This window comes from Papio anubis, chromosome 14 (assembly GCF_008728515.1).
Source record: "Papio anubis isolate 15944 chromosome 14, Panubis1.0, whole genome shotgun sequence".
NCBI lineage: Eukaryota > Metazoa > Chordata > Mammalia > Primates > Cercopithecidae > Papio > Papio anubis.
In genome coordinates this window covers 41344997-41360418 of record NC_044989.1, presented here as the reverse complement: position 1 = coordinate 41360418, position 15422 = coordinate 41344997, and the positions used below count along the sequence as shown (strand labels likewise).

Genomic DNA, 15422 nt, shown 5'->3' with positions numbered 1-15422 from the left:
ACATCTGCAGAGTTAAAATGGAAAAGTATGACCTTTTAGGCAGCCAAAGAAACTTTCCAATCTGTTCCCTTCCCTTATAACATTGAGAACCAGATATATTTTTGAATCTCAAATATTTTGGTTTTTTAGACCTGGTTGGTAGCGCTTTTGCTGGTACATCTCTTTTTCAAATATTCATCAATTTCTTTTGCAAAAGCCACCTCCATAAATCTTTTTTAGATAAAACTCTCTATATATTTAATTTCAGGTGATTTGAGTGCAAGTTTCTGAGTAACAGGCATGTAATCTTTTTGAGTGCATTTACATCTAGGAGAAAGGTCTACTAGACACTAACTAAATATTTCCAAGAGTGTTAACAGATGGAGTTGCAGCCACACTCTTGATTTGGTCTTTACCTTGAGCCCATTTCTTACTGTTTGTATCGTGGGTTTGGTCTTTTCCCTGTAGCTATGTTCAAATGACATGCCTTTGATTTTGTGAAAAACACTTTCATATTCTGACACTAAAATTTATGAGCTCTTTATTTTCCTTCTAAATTATCTTGTCAGTCAATATTATTCTGAGCTTCAACACTTTTTTGGATCACTGTAACAAATGCAACAAGCTGCAGCCTCTCAAACCTTGCACTTTCAACATACTTTCAGACCCTCATCATCAGATTTTATAGAAGTATTGGGTACTTTTCCTGTTTTCAGATTATTTTAGGCAGCACTTTTACCAAACATTTCACCACCATTTAACATGAATTACTATTTTTTAGCCTTCTATGTTTCTTCACCTCTCTATGGTCTCAAGTCAATACCATATGTTTTAGATTTTTGTTATAGCAGCACTACACTTCTTAGTAGCAATTTTTATGCAGTTAGCTATTGATATAATAATGTTTCATAATATATAAAAACAAAAGATTGGTGGCATTCAACCGTAAACATCTGTTTACTATCCAACCATTGGTGGGTTAGCTTCGATTCAGGTGATCTAGGCTGTGCTCTGTTAGGTTTAGGTCCAGTTCTGTCTATTAGTCTCAGACTTCTTACCCAGTGACTGCCCAAGGCATGTCCCTTTCATGGTGAAAGGCAGGAGTCAAAAGGCCTGGCTAAATTGTGCAAGCATGTTTCAAGCCTCTGTTCATGTTACCTGTACTAACATTCCATTGACTAAAGCAAGCCACATGACTAAGCTCTAAGTAAATGTGATAGGAGGTGTAGTCATCCCACGTAATCGTGGTCTTGAAGAGTGAAAATTTTCTGAATGCTAATCCTAATCTACTCAACTAGTATTTATTTTTAATTTATGGCAAAATATAGAAATAATCTCCCTTAGTTAAAAAAATGTCTACTGGGAATTTTTTTTTTTTAAATCTAAAGATAATTTAAATGTTTTTGTTTTCTTGTTTTGTTTGCTTTTTATGAATCAAGATTACAGGGGTTTGACGGACTTGGGGGGCAGCCAAGGTGAAAATATGGCAATGACAGGCTGTAGCACACCAAGCTCTATTGGGCAATGCCTTGGCAGGTTGACAAGTAGGGGAAGTTGCTTTCAGAAGGAATTTGTCCAGAAGCTGAGGTGTAGGGGTCTGCTACTCAGAAATGGAGGTGGCTCAGACAGGTAAGATAAGTCCTATAGGAGAGAGGAATCTCAGTATGGGCTTAAATATCCTGGTGATATTTAAGGAAGCAGGAAGTCTATGGGTCAGAGGACTCTGAAAGGTAGCAGTGATCCAGGGCCTTTCCACTAAAAAGACCTATTTTATCAACAGGTAACAATTGTTGGGTAAGGTTCCTGGGGTATACAAAACAGTCTCTGTAGGGCAAAACATTTGCTTATTTAGGCTATTTTTAAAATGTTAAATGTGCACATATTTGAATCTCATGCCAGTAGGCTTTTGAGCTAACAGCTCTCAGCCTGCAGTGAAGGAATAAACGACATAGGGGGCCAATACACAGAGGCAATTTTTGGCTCTTTTATGTAATAATGATGTAAGAGAAAAAAAATAGGTGATTATACATGGAAGGTTGGCTGCAACTTGAGCTCTGATACTGTTTTTAGGGATTTTGGTTAAATAAGTCACTTAATTCCTCTGAACCTGATTTTCTTCTTCTAAAATAGAGTAGATTAGACTAAGAGTCCCCAAACTGTAGCTCACAGGCCAAATCTGATCTACCACTTGTTTTTATAAATACACTTTTATTAGAACACAGCCATATTCATTCATTGATATATTGTTTATGGCTGCTTTTCCTCTACAAAGGCCAAGTTGAGGAGTTGTGACAGAGACCATATGGCCTACAAGACCAACATTTTTATTATCTAGCCCTTAACAAAAAAGGTTAGCTGACTGCTGGACTAGATGTAACACAGGCTTTCTTCAGATTCAAACTTTTTTGATTAAAATATTTTTTAAAGCCCAGCTCTTATCATCTTGCTCAGAGTTCCTGATTCCATTTTTTATTTATGTTTTGAACAATCAATTAATATTTCAGTTTTGCCATCTATTTGTAAGTTTCATACCAAACATCGTAGACATTGTTTCTCCTACTGCTAAAATGATGCCACTCTTACTGCATAAATCAGTAGCTATTTAATTTTCATGTCAAACCTAAAATGGAAATGGAAACAGAAGGCAAAAATAGTGCAGGAAAATGAAAATGACAAATATAATGTTTAATTGAAGTAACATGAATATTTTATGTTAAAATGTAATTACATAATAGATTTCAGACTGTGGAATGCAGCTTATCTCTGTCTTGGTGTGAGTGCCGATGATGATTTTATCTCAACAGGCATTCGGGTCTACAAATTCACATCTTAACTGACAGTGGACAAAAATTAATCAGAAGAAACTCAATTCATTTCAGTCACTTAAGTTTTCATTTGGCAAACATTATCCTTAAGCATTAATTCAATGTTTCAACTAGTAATTGTTCATTATTACAGGGAGCTTTAGAACTGTCAGAAGTCAAACTAAAACCTCTCAGAAATCATTAGTCCTTCCTTCTCCAATGAAATTGTTTTGCCATATGATGAATAAAATTTTATACAGATCTTCATTATATTACCAGCTCAAGAATAGCAAAACACATTATATAACTGTGTATCATATATATTTTAAAAATAATTTAAAGCATAATGAGAATTCTCACCTAAAAAGAGATATGTGTTCTTCTTAGAATGTTTTTGTCATACATATTCAAAATGATTCCTTCGTGAAAGTCCTTTTGAATGTGATTGAAATCAGAATTCATTTAAATTCAACTCTACTATGTACATTATGGTGAAGGCCCAGAGAATATAGTAAAAAGATAATGGCCACTAAGTTTCAAATAGAAAATTGATTTTCAAACAAAATGCAAGATGGGAATTAAAAAATTTACAATATACTTTTGGCTTACATGAGAAGTACAGTTTGATGGAGTTTTCTAATTTCAATACATATTATGTTTGCTATTTTTGCAGATTCCATAATGAATTGCACCTAGATCTAGCTGATGTATGCTGTGACTCATTACACTGTTTCAAATATTACCATTGGTGCCTTCAGAAGTATTTCCTCCTTTAATACTGACAACAGCCTTGTACACTAACTTCTTATTTTATTTTGTTTGTTACCATTAAGTAGTTGAGGAAACTGAAACTCAGAAAGACAAAGCATACACTAAAAATAAAATAAAAAGGCAGCAGAGCCAGGTTTCAAACCCTTCTCCTGGCTTTAGATATCTAAATAGAATAAGGACAAAAATCTTACCAAGCTAAGTCCATGCTGATTCTGACCTGGTTTGCTGACATCTATATTGATAAGACTGGTGAAATCCTGGTTTAAAAAAAATAACGATTAAGACAAAATCCTTTATATTGCTTTCTGAGAACTTTTCATGAAAAATATCAATCATCAAAAAGAGAACAGTAGAATGTTGGCAGTAGAAGAAAAGATAAAAGCTTACAAGCAAACATTAATTAATAGCAAAGTCAAACTGTAGTTGTAATGATGGTGGTTTAAATCACAAATTTCTCAAATGTGCTTTTTCCTTTGTTTTCTTGCTTCTGTCCATGCTATAGCATTGTTTTTTGTTTGTTTTTTATTTTGTACTCTGCTTCCTGCAGTATTTAGAAACTACCCCAGCAGAGTGCCTACTTGGACCTCCTTTGATAAGTGATACGGAGGGGATCAGCACGCTGTGCCAGCATATCCAGTGATTAGCAGGGGATGATGGGTCTTTATGGCATCTCGCAGGTCAGATGGATTGGGCTTTCTTAAGCACAATAGATCAGCTGCCCTCATGCTGTGGCTTTTGTTGATACTGTGTCATTCAGCCTGTCTCCAAAACAGCATGATTTTGACAAGGATTTTAGTTCCCGCTGCTGAATAGAGTATATTCAATGCCTAGTCAATTTGCAGCAGCAATTAAAAGAACCCTTAGCCTTGCTTCCTTTATGTAAAACTGTTGACAGGTAGTAAAGAGCTGTGTGGCACACTTGGATACGTGTTGAAAATGACTTGTGTTTTCAGACACACCTCAAATTCCCAAATACATGAACTATAAAGCAAATGCCAATCAGGTTAATGATTTCTTCCCACAGAATTCCATTACAGAAGTGAAATCAAGTTTTCTGATATATAGCCTAAAGTTTCAGTTGAATGCATTTCACTAAGAAGAGGTTAAGACATTATGACCAAACAATATGCTTGATATTTCTGTGGCAGGGAAAAAAATAGTTTTGACAAAGTATTCTGTACTGGTCCTACTTTCTCTTGGCTCCTACTTCCTTTCCTGAAGAATTATTTTTTTCTTAGATGGTATTATTTTCTTCCTTGATTAAAAATTCTCTCTCATCACTAATTGTTTTTTATGTGTTTGCTAGGTGACAGGTTTGTGATATTATTTAGTAACAATATTGGTATTAAATTAGTTTTTATTTTATTTTTATTTTTTATTTTAGTGGAAGTGAGATCTCACTGTGTTGCCCAGGCTGGTCTTGAACTCCTAGCCTCAAGTGATCCTCCCATCTCAGTGTCCCAAAGCGTTGGGATTACAGGTACGAACCACTGCGCCTGGCCAATAAGTTCTTTAAGCATGCTCTTGAAAGTGTGTTTTGGGATCTTCAGTGGCTATTTAAATATCTGTGCTTGGCTTGACATCTTTTGAACACTCATCCTGCTTAGAGGAATTTAGTACATTAGACATCCTGCCTACACAAGCTAGAAGCCCTTCTTTTCATAATGGCCTTCAAAACAGATTTTAGAAAAAGGTCCAAAGCTCTTTCAATTAGGCAAACGCACATGAGAGTCTGATTCAGGAGACAGTGATGTGAGAAAAAGGATGCTGTGTAGAATTAATTTGGGAAGATACAAGTTATGATGAAGAGATGTCTGGCTGTCAGAGCATCCTATGGCTGGAGCTGGCTTTGGGAGTCCCAGGGTTTGAACTTGGAGGTGGCTGCTGGAAGGTCTCCACTGGAGTAGCCTGCAGTCTAATCTAGGAACTGGTATCTCTAGTCTTAAAAAGTCTTGAGTCCTTGCAGAGGCTCAGTGAGCTGCCTCTATCCATATATATATATATATATGACATTATATATAGCTAAAGTGGATATTCTTATAAAACCAGCACTAGGAGATAACCAAACTTTCAAATAATGACTTTCAATTCTTATTTTGATATCTTATGTAGCTCTTAATAGAAAGAGGCATAGCAGATGTTTTCCCTTATATGCCAACCATTGCTTTAATCTACTTTCTATTCTCCTTGTTTAATCATCCACCACTACCTTTCATATGGTGGATACTCAATAAATACTGAATATATAAACTCTCTTATTCAAAACTTATGATATAAAATTCAAATTCTCTGTATCAAGTGCTTGAGGGCAAAGCAGCATTAAATTGATCATAAGTAGAAAATATTGCCCTAGAACTTAGTGGATTGAAAGTGCCTTGATGGAGGAAGTAGAACAATCAGATGAAAAGAGAGAAGGTGGATAATAGGAAAAAGGAAAAATAAGAAAAACTTGTTTATGAGCCACAAATTCTCCTTTAGTTATGAACAAAAAGAAAAAATGCTTTTTCATAAGCAATCAAAAAATAAATGTTGCCATTTAAATCATTTCTGTGAAAACAAAGATGTCATTTAAAATTTAATAACACTTGTCCAGAATGTTGTTTTATTAATTTTATAATAAAGTATGGAAAATGCAATAACAAAGGATAAAGTAATAAATCAAGTTGCCAGCGTGATAAAAAATTATTAGAGTAATATCAAATTTAACTGGACTCTCATTTAATGGGGCGTTAGAAAGCTAATAAAAATAGTTTTGAGGCAACAGGCAATAAGTGACTCCAACTCATACAACTTTAATAGTGAGGAAGAAGGGGTCTAGTTACACAAAATAATAATACGTGTCATTTTCTTTCTTTTCTTTTCTTTTTCATCTGTTTTGAAATAAACCTTTTATTTTAGAATAGTTTTACATTTACAGAAAAGTTGCAAAGATGGTATGTAAAGTTCCCCAGTTACCAGTTATCCCCACTGTTACCCAGTTTTCCGCACTGTTAATATCTTGTTACCCAGTTTTCCCCACTGTTAACATCTTACATTACTATGTTACATTAATCACAGTTAATGAACTGATATCAATATTATTATTATTAAAGGCTTTAAGAGTTATTGTTGAAGATTTATAAGTTTATACATGAAATAATATTTAGAACACACCAAGCTTTGAATTAGAAATATTTTAAAGTTTGAATTCTTTGATTTTAAGAATTAAAACTTTTGAATTCTTACATGTAGTCATAGTTGGGAATATATCCACAAAGCAAATAGACCAATTCTTGTGAGAATGATTCTAAAACAGGTTTTTCAGGTGTCATTCACCTTCTGGAAACTTGAAAGGGGGAAGATTACTTTCAAAGGCTAACATTCATTTAATCTACCTGTAGTACTCCATATGAATGGCAGTCACTATTTATCGACGTCTCAGGTTTTGTTAGATATGATATTTGTTTTGATTATTTATTTATTTATTTTTATTATACTTTAAGTTCTAGGGTACACGTGCACAATGTGCAGGTTTGTTACATATGTATATATGTGCCATGTTGGTGTTCTGCACCCATTAACTCGTCATTTACATTAAGTATATCCCCTAATGCTATCCCTCCCCCTTCCCCCTTCCCCACAATAGGCCCCAATGTGTGATGATCCCCTTCCTGTGTCCAAGTGATCTCATTGTTCAATTCCCACCTATGAGTGAGAACATGCGGTGTTTGGTTTTCTGTTCTTGCCATTGCTGAGAATGATGGTTTCCAGCTGCATCCATGTCCCTACAAAGGACACGAGCTCATCTTTTTTTATGGCCGCATAATATACGTGTCATTTTCAGCAACTAAAATTTCATTGTCTGAAACTTGTTTGGGAAAGTGCTCTAATTTAGTAACCCCTATTTTAATTGTATTTTTACAGTGAAGTAGACTTCACTTTCTGTCATGTGTCATCAATTCAGTTTTCAAAGCCTGTATGTCTCCACACACATCTACCTATACTACTACTACTACCAACAAAATATGAGAATAATTGGGTCAGAAAGCTATTCTGTTAAAACTGCATCATTTTCCTACACAAGTGAAAATCAGCAAGGTATTGTGACATACAAGTGCCAATATATTGAAGGTATAGATTCAAGTACTTTTAGAGGTTAAATGGACTTTAAAGGTCATCCCCAATTTTCTACTCCCTTAGGAATCTTTTCAATAACATCTCTGGCAGATGACCATATAATTGTAGTGGTAGGGACTCTGTTTCATATTAAGTATCCAATTGTTTACTTAACAAAATAATTATTGGTCTTTTTGCATGCTACAGGCATCATGCTAGGAGGGTGTTTGCTAGATATCATGTGCCACATGTTGTGGAGGCCTACCTTTAGAATGTTCTTCCCGTCTACAGTGGGCTCAAATTCAAACTTTATGACCCGTCAACAGCCATGCATTTATTTAAAATTAATCAATAGTTAAAATTTCTAGGTATCTTGAGCTTCATGATCCAAATAACTAAATTTAATTGTTAGATAGAGAAATTGGTACAGTTCCATTTAATTATACTTTTTCTTATCAGAATAGTAATCTTTATTAAAATATCAAGGCTTATCAACTTAAAGAACACCAAGTCAGGCATGGTGGCTCACGCCTGTAATCCCAGTACTTTGGGAAGCCAAGGCAGGAGGATCAGTTGAGCCAAGGGGCGCTCAAGGTTGCCGTGAGCTATGATCTTGACACTGCACTCCAGACTAGGCAAAATAAATAAATAAATAAATAATTTAAAAAAATTTAAAAACCCATTTAAGAGAGGATATATATTGAGTGAAATATATATCGAGGTACACTTTATCTTCTTATTCATAACTGTTTTTTTTTAACAATGTGCTGTAATTCCCAATCATGTTTCATGAAAAGATTTCTCCCTTCTATAGGTAAATCAAAATATAACGTATTTTCTTAACTTTGAATTACAAGTCTTTCTTGAATTTAAAACTGATGCAGTGCTGATGCGTCTCCTTTGCCTTCTGCCATGATTATGATGCCCACCCAGCCATGCTGAATTGTTAGTCCATTAAACCTCTTTCCTATATAAATTACCCAGTCTTGAGTGTGTCTTTATTTGCAGTGTGACTACAGGCTAGTACAATATATGCAAAGTTTCTGACACATATAAAATTAAAAGTATCAACGCATAGAACACTGTGGATAGTATATAAATGTGTTTTTAAAAGCCCTTATTTTTAAATGGACCTAAATTTTCTGAAAGAATACTAGGCTGAAGGGAAGATTACACACATATACACACACACAAAATGAAATTTTTAAAAAATATATTTAAATTTATATTTAAAGCAAAAAAGAAACAATATTGTATTGTATCGTGAAAAACATATTTAGAAGATATATAAGAAGAGCACAAAGGACAGGAAAAGGTTAAAAGGGATTACACTGTTGCAAATTTTATACGTTGTTTGACTGTACATAAGCAAAACATGCATATGGTAATCTCTAGGGCAGTCAAAGAGAGCAATATTATAAAGAGGATATCTCAAGAATTTGTAGGGGAAATACAAATCAAATGCTAGAAAAACATATTACTCAACAAAAAGTACAGATAAAGATCTGCGGAACAAAATGTATATTAGTATTTGGAACAAATATCAATACTTAGAATAAATGGAAAGAAAAGAAACACTCCAATTAAAAGACTTTGATTATAAGACTGAATTAAAAAACAAGATCTGCCTATATGCTATCTAAAAGGAATATTAAATAAAAAAGACACAGACTGCATTAAAATAAAAGTTTGAGGAAACTTCACTTTGAGAGCCCTAAGCATAAGAAAGCAGAGGTAAGTACATTAACATCAAAGTTTAGTGTACTTCATGACCAAAAATATTATCAAAAATAAATCTGTATGCTCACAATAATAGACTTTCAAAATACAAAAGCAAAATTAATAAATGTAGAAGAAAAATTAAAATGCACAAACAATTGGAAATATTAACACTACCCTCTCAAAAATGGATAGGACTCATAAAAATCAATGCAGACATGATATGTTTGAACAACTATAAATCTTAATTGACATCGATAGAACACTACATCTAACAGTTGAAGAGTAAATATTATTTTCAAGTGAGCATTAAACATTCACCAAGATAGACAAAATGCTTTCTCAGAAAACATAAGATCAAAGAATCAAAATAATGCAGAGTATATTCTCTGAGCACAACAACACTAATTTAGAAATCAGTAGAAAAGACATATACTCCAAGTATCTGTAATAATCCATGGCTCAATGAAGAAATTTAAGGTAAAATTAGAAGATCTTTTTAGTATTCTGCTAAAATGGTGTTAGAGTAAAATTTTTAGATTTAAGTGCCTGTAGTAGAAAGGAAAATGCCTGGGTAGAAAATCAGTGATTTAAATAACCACCATAAGAAAGTAGAAATGAGTGAATTTTTTTAAGTAGGTAGAAAAATAATAATAAACCATAAGATCTCATCATACTGTACCCCATAACATGCCTAATTAGTATATATGTCAATGAAAAATAAACATAAAGAAAGAAAATCAATGCTACAGGTCAATGATGAAGAAAAATAATGAACAAAATTAATGCTAAAGCCAACAATGAAGAAACATTTTTTAAATGGAATATTGGTTCCTGAAAAAGATTGATAAACCACTAGAGAAGCTGATCAAAGTTAAAGAGAAAGAGAAAAAAAAAACTATCAAGAAAATTCAAAATGACAATATCTAGAATTTAAAAAATGGATATCATTAGAAAGCTTTCTTATATGAAAAGAGTTATAAAGAGTATAAAAGACTTAGTGCCAAAAATTAGAAAATTTGGATAAAATAGAGTATTTGAAAACAAATCTCCAGACCAAGGCTTTACCTCTATTGCTTCTGAAACATTAATGAGCTTGGAAATCACTCTGAGGTTCTTGTTAAATTGCAGATTTTTATTCAGAGTTCTAGAGTAAGACTCAAGATGGTGCATTTGTAACAAACACCCATTTGATACTGATGCTGATAAAAGAACTGTACTCTATGAGAAGAGATATCCACTATGCTCTTCAATCCTTTTGTGTACTGAATGGATTTGTAAGCATAAAGGATAGGTTGCTTTCATCTGGAATCCAGGGAAGGAGAGCCAAAGACATGGGATATTGACTTTATAAGAATTTGAATGGTCACCAGGTTGTAACAGGCACCTGAGTACAAGGGGAAGAATCTACGTATTACTTGGAGAGAAATGAAAATAAAATTCTAAAAACACAAAAACAAAAAATCCACAAAATACACTTCACAAGCTTCATGCATCCTTCTTGAATTGGATCCTACTGATTCCGAGCTGAAGGGGTGAAGATACCTAAGTTAGAAGAGAAGCTATAATATAACTTTGATAATGGGTATAGTGGAAATCTGTACCTCTTTTTTTCCTCCGTTTTAATAATGGAGGTAAATTTTCAAAAAAATATTAAAAATAGCGAAAAAAAGTACAATTAAGTAAAGATCACATTTAATAGGGCCCTTGATTTGGAGAAAAAAATCAAGTGTATACATTTTTGTTGATATAATAATCTTTTAGGCTATGTCGCTTTAGTGAAAAAATGTAATTTGACTACTTTAAGAGTCACTAGTCTTCAAAAATAGTTAACCTTCAAAATTAAAACTAAGATACTTTTCTCATTTAAAAGTTAGCTGCACAGTCAATACAAAGTGTGTTTTGCCTCATATTAACACTGTGTGTCTCTAAAGCTCAGCATAAATAAAACAGGTACAGACCAAATTATTGTCTCTTTGATTTATATTTTTATTTCAGTAATACTTTACTTTCTATTCTGATTAATTTTAAATAAGAACCAACATCTAAGTTAGGATAATGTTGCTTGAAAAACCTTAGAAGTTTACTAAGATAAAACGCCAGACAAAAAGTAACCAATTATATCATAGAGCATCATGAAATAGCTACTTGGCTTTTGCAGCACACTAATTTCTTGGAGAGTGGATTTAATTCAGAGTCTGGCCTGAGGACTGAAGTTCCAGAAAATCACCTTTGTTAAGAAGACTCCAAATTAATCAGGCCCTCAATTTTACAGGATATGTGTGCACAAAGCAGGATATTAAAACATAGAGATGGCAGATGTTTTTTCCTCCTGATTGTATTTCACTCTCTGATGTGGCACATGCCTTTCCTGGAATCATGATTTCTAATAATCTGAATTCAGAGCATTAAGATGATTTACTGTATGAACTCAGAGCACAGGAAACTGGGCTAAAGGGTATGTTAGGCCATGGAAAATCCTGGTGATCTCTGTCATCACAGGATGTGCCTGTGTAGTGATTAGAGGGCTGTACAGTAAAGCTTGCATTACCCTAATCTGGTGTCTCTACCTATAGACTTTGTTAGATAAACACTGATGATTCCTCCACTGCCTTTGCTTCACATTTCTGGACTCTACTGAAACCTAGCACCTTCCTTCTATTCACTCATTTTTTTCTTCAGGCACTGTGGAAGGCAGAAAAAAAATGGCCCCTAAAGATGCCCACATCCTCACTCCTGGAACCTGAAAATATGCTATGCTCGGTGGCAAAGGGAAATTAAAGTCACAGATGGAATTAAGGTTGTTAATTAACCAACTTTAAGATAAGGACTATTCTAGATTATTCAGGTAGGATGAATGTCATCACAAGGGTTCTTAAATGGGGAAAGGGGAGGCAGAAGAGTTAGTCTCAGAGTGAGGCAGTATGAGGTGACTAGATTGGCCTTTGCTGGCTTTGGAGATGGCAGGGGACCACGAGCCTAGAAATGCTAGCAGCTTCAAGAAGCTGAAAAAGGCGAGTAAATGAAAACATCCCTCAAGCATCCAGAAAGAAATCAACCCTGCTAACACCTCAGTTTTAGTCCAGCGAGACCCATTTCAGACTTTTGACACCAAGAACTGTGACATAACAAATTTGTGTTGTTTCAAGCTGCCCAACTTGTTGTCACTTGTTACAGCAGCCAATAGCACAGGCACATTATTCTGTCCTGTTGCTTTACTTTTGTCTTAGGAAATATCTTGTGCTTTAAAGGGATTTTTACCCTTGAGAATTTAATCCAGTGTGAGTTGACTATAATGAAGACCAATTTATTGATGACTTACCTTACTATAGTTTTCTATATATTGACAACAAAAGCACGGGATATGGAGTAAAATAGTCGGAGTTCCAACTCTGGTTTTTCACTTGATGGCTCTGAGTCCTCTAATCAATTTGTTTTAAAGACTATCAATTTCTTAAACTATTATGCTTACTCAGCTATACCTAACTGACCTGACACATAGGATGTTTTGAAGTTCAGATTGGAGAATGATACATAATTAAGATAATCAACTTGTTTTCTTAATTTACAATGATAGACATTAAGATTGAAAGGGTATGCTATTTAGAAGCTGACTAACTTAGCAGGAGATATTTGCCCTATACCACTGTTTTTAAAACTCTGCCACTGGGCCGGGTGCGGTAGCTCAGGCCTATAATCCCAGCACTTTGGGAGGCCAAGGTGGTCACATTAAGAGCTCAGGTGATCAAGACCATCCTGGCTAACACGGTGAAACCCCGTCTCTACTAAAAATACAATTAGCTGGGCGTGGTGGTGGGCACCTGTAGTCCCAGCTACTCAGGAGGCTGAGTCAGGAGAATCACTTGAACCCAGGAGGCAGAGCTCGCAGTGAGCCAAGATCACGCCACTGCACTCCAGCCTGGGCAACAGAGCGAGACTCCATGTCAAAACAAACAAACAAACAAGCAAACAAACAAACACTCTGCCATTGATTTTGCTGGCAAACTTGATTGAGAGATGGGGAAATGTTGAAGGAAGGGAGAGGTTGGGTGGTGAACTAATTTCCTCCTTACCCACACTGGATTTAAACCAAAGCAATACCTATCTGTGAAAATACAATATGAAGTAAAGGGAGAGGGTTCAAAGAAATTGAGAATCCTTGCACTGTAGTATGTGCAAATGCAGGTCCATGTAGCCTTGAATAGTTCCTCTGGCCTATGTATGTCAACATTTGGTGATGCACAGTTCCTATAAACATGTGCATAGAAACAGAAGAATACATATTTGCATATAGAATTAAAAGAAATGACTGCTGTAAAATATCTAGCACAGAGCTACAGAGTATATTTTTAATACATTATGGTTGTTGAGTAAAGATGAGTATTTGATAACACTAAGTGATATGAAGCCAAGAAATGTAGTAGTGTTCGAATCCTCTCCACCTTCCTTACTCTTGGGTTCTGACTTTAGACACTAAATAATTCCAGGACGTAAGTGAAAACACATTTCAATTGACCTCTATTCTACGTACTTGGTAAATTAGCCTGCGCATTATTTTTTAAATGAATTTTTTTCTGTTTCTAAAATGCCTTTTCTAGAAAGTTTCTGTCTGTTGAATTCATTATTTAAAATTGAATCTTACTGCTTTGGGTAAATACCAGTATGATGTTTACTATATATTTGCATTGTGCTGGCATTAGGTAAGGATTTATACAGTGTTCCTTCTTATGATGAGTGACATATTTTATAAGAGGGAAAAACCATGGAAATGAATTCTCATAGTTTAAAAATAAAATATATCCAATGTCTGTCTTGCCAAATATTATAATACCACGTAGTTAATAATATAACAATTAATATTCTTAAACATTTCCAAAAGACCAAGTATACTATGAAAATATATATTTTTATAAAAGATACATTAAAACCCTTTGTTGGAATGCTTTCTACTTTCCACAGGACAGAACTAAAATAACATGTTATACAATTAGTCACAAATACAGTCTTCAAGTTTTTTGCCCATACACATGAGTATTTTTCTAAAACATGTCTTCTTTGTAGCAGCTAGGCCCTGCCACCACTGTGCTTGGCTGAGTTTACAAATCTGTTATAACGTGTAGCTTCCCTGTGACTTCTCTGGCTCGCCTCTCTTGCTAAGCTTTGTTTCCTAATTAAAATCTTCTGCCACTGCCATGGCTACTGCTTCTACTGGAACCGCCATAACCACCTTTGTTTTGTGTTTGGCAAAGTATTGGCCTCCACCACCATAAGGGCCAGAGCTTCTGCCTCTAAAATTTCCTCCCTTTGTGGGTCCAAAATTTGAAGAGTGATTGTTGTAATTGCCAAAATCCCTGTAGCTTCCACCACCTCCAAAATTGCTTCCATCATTACCAAATCCATTATAGCCATCCCCACTACCACCATATCCAACACCACCATGGCTGCCACCAAAGTCACCACAACCACTGAAGTTTCTTCCATGATCAAAGTTGTCATTCCCACTGAAACCACCTCCATGACCACCACCAAAGTTTCCAGAACCACTTCGACTTCTTTGGCTGGATGAACACTAGCCATCTCTCGCTTTGACAGGGCTTTCCTAACTTCACAGTTGTGGCCATTCACAGTATGGTATTTCTGAATGACAGTCTTATCCCTGGAGTCATGGTCGTCAAATGTTACAAAGTCAAAGTCCCTTTTCTTGTCACTGCCTTGGTCAGTCATGATTTCAGTCATTTTAATTTTTCCAAACTGTTCAAAATAATCTCTTAAGTGATGTTCTTCAGTGTCTTCATTAATGCCACCGACAAATATCTTCTTCACAGTTAAGTGGGCACCTGATCTTTCATAATCTTCTCTTGAGACAGGTCTGTTTGGTTCCATAACTCTTCCATCCACCTTGTGTGGCCTTGCATTTATGGCTGCATCCACCTCCTCCACAGTGGCATATGTGACAAACTCAAAGCTCCTGGAGCACTTAGTGTTTGGATCTCCCATGACTACACAGTCCATGAGCATTCCCCACTGCTCAAAATGGCTCCTTACGCTGTCATC

General features: G+C 35.0%; 1 long non-coding RNA gene across 1 annotated transcript in view; it reads left to right on the top strand.

Moving 5' to 3' along the window:
- Positions 1 to 4991: 4991 nt before the first annotated feature.
- LOC108581846 overlaps positions 4992 to 15422 on the top strand; it is a 214548-nt gene continuing 204117 nt past the window's right edge. The window contains exon 1 of the long non-coding RNA XR_002516620.2: positions 4992 to 5034. This is a non-coding gene — a long non-coding RNA (uncharacterized LOC108581846). The remainder of the gene's footprint in view (positions 5035 to 15422) is intronic.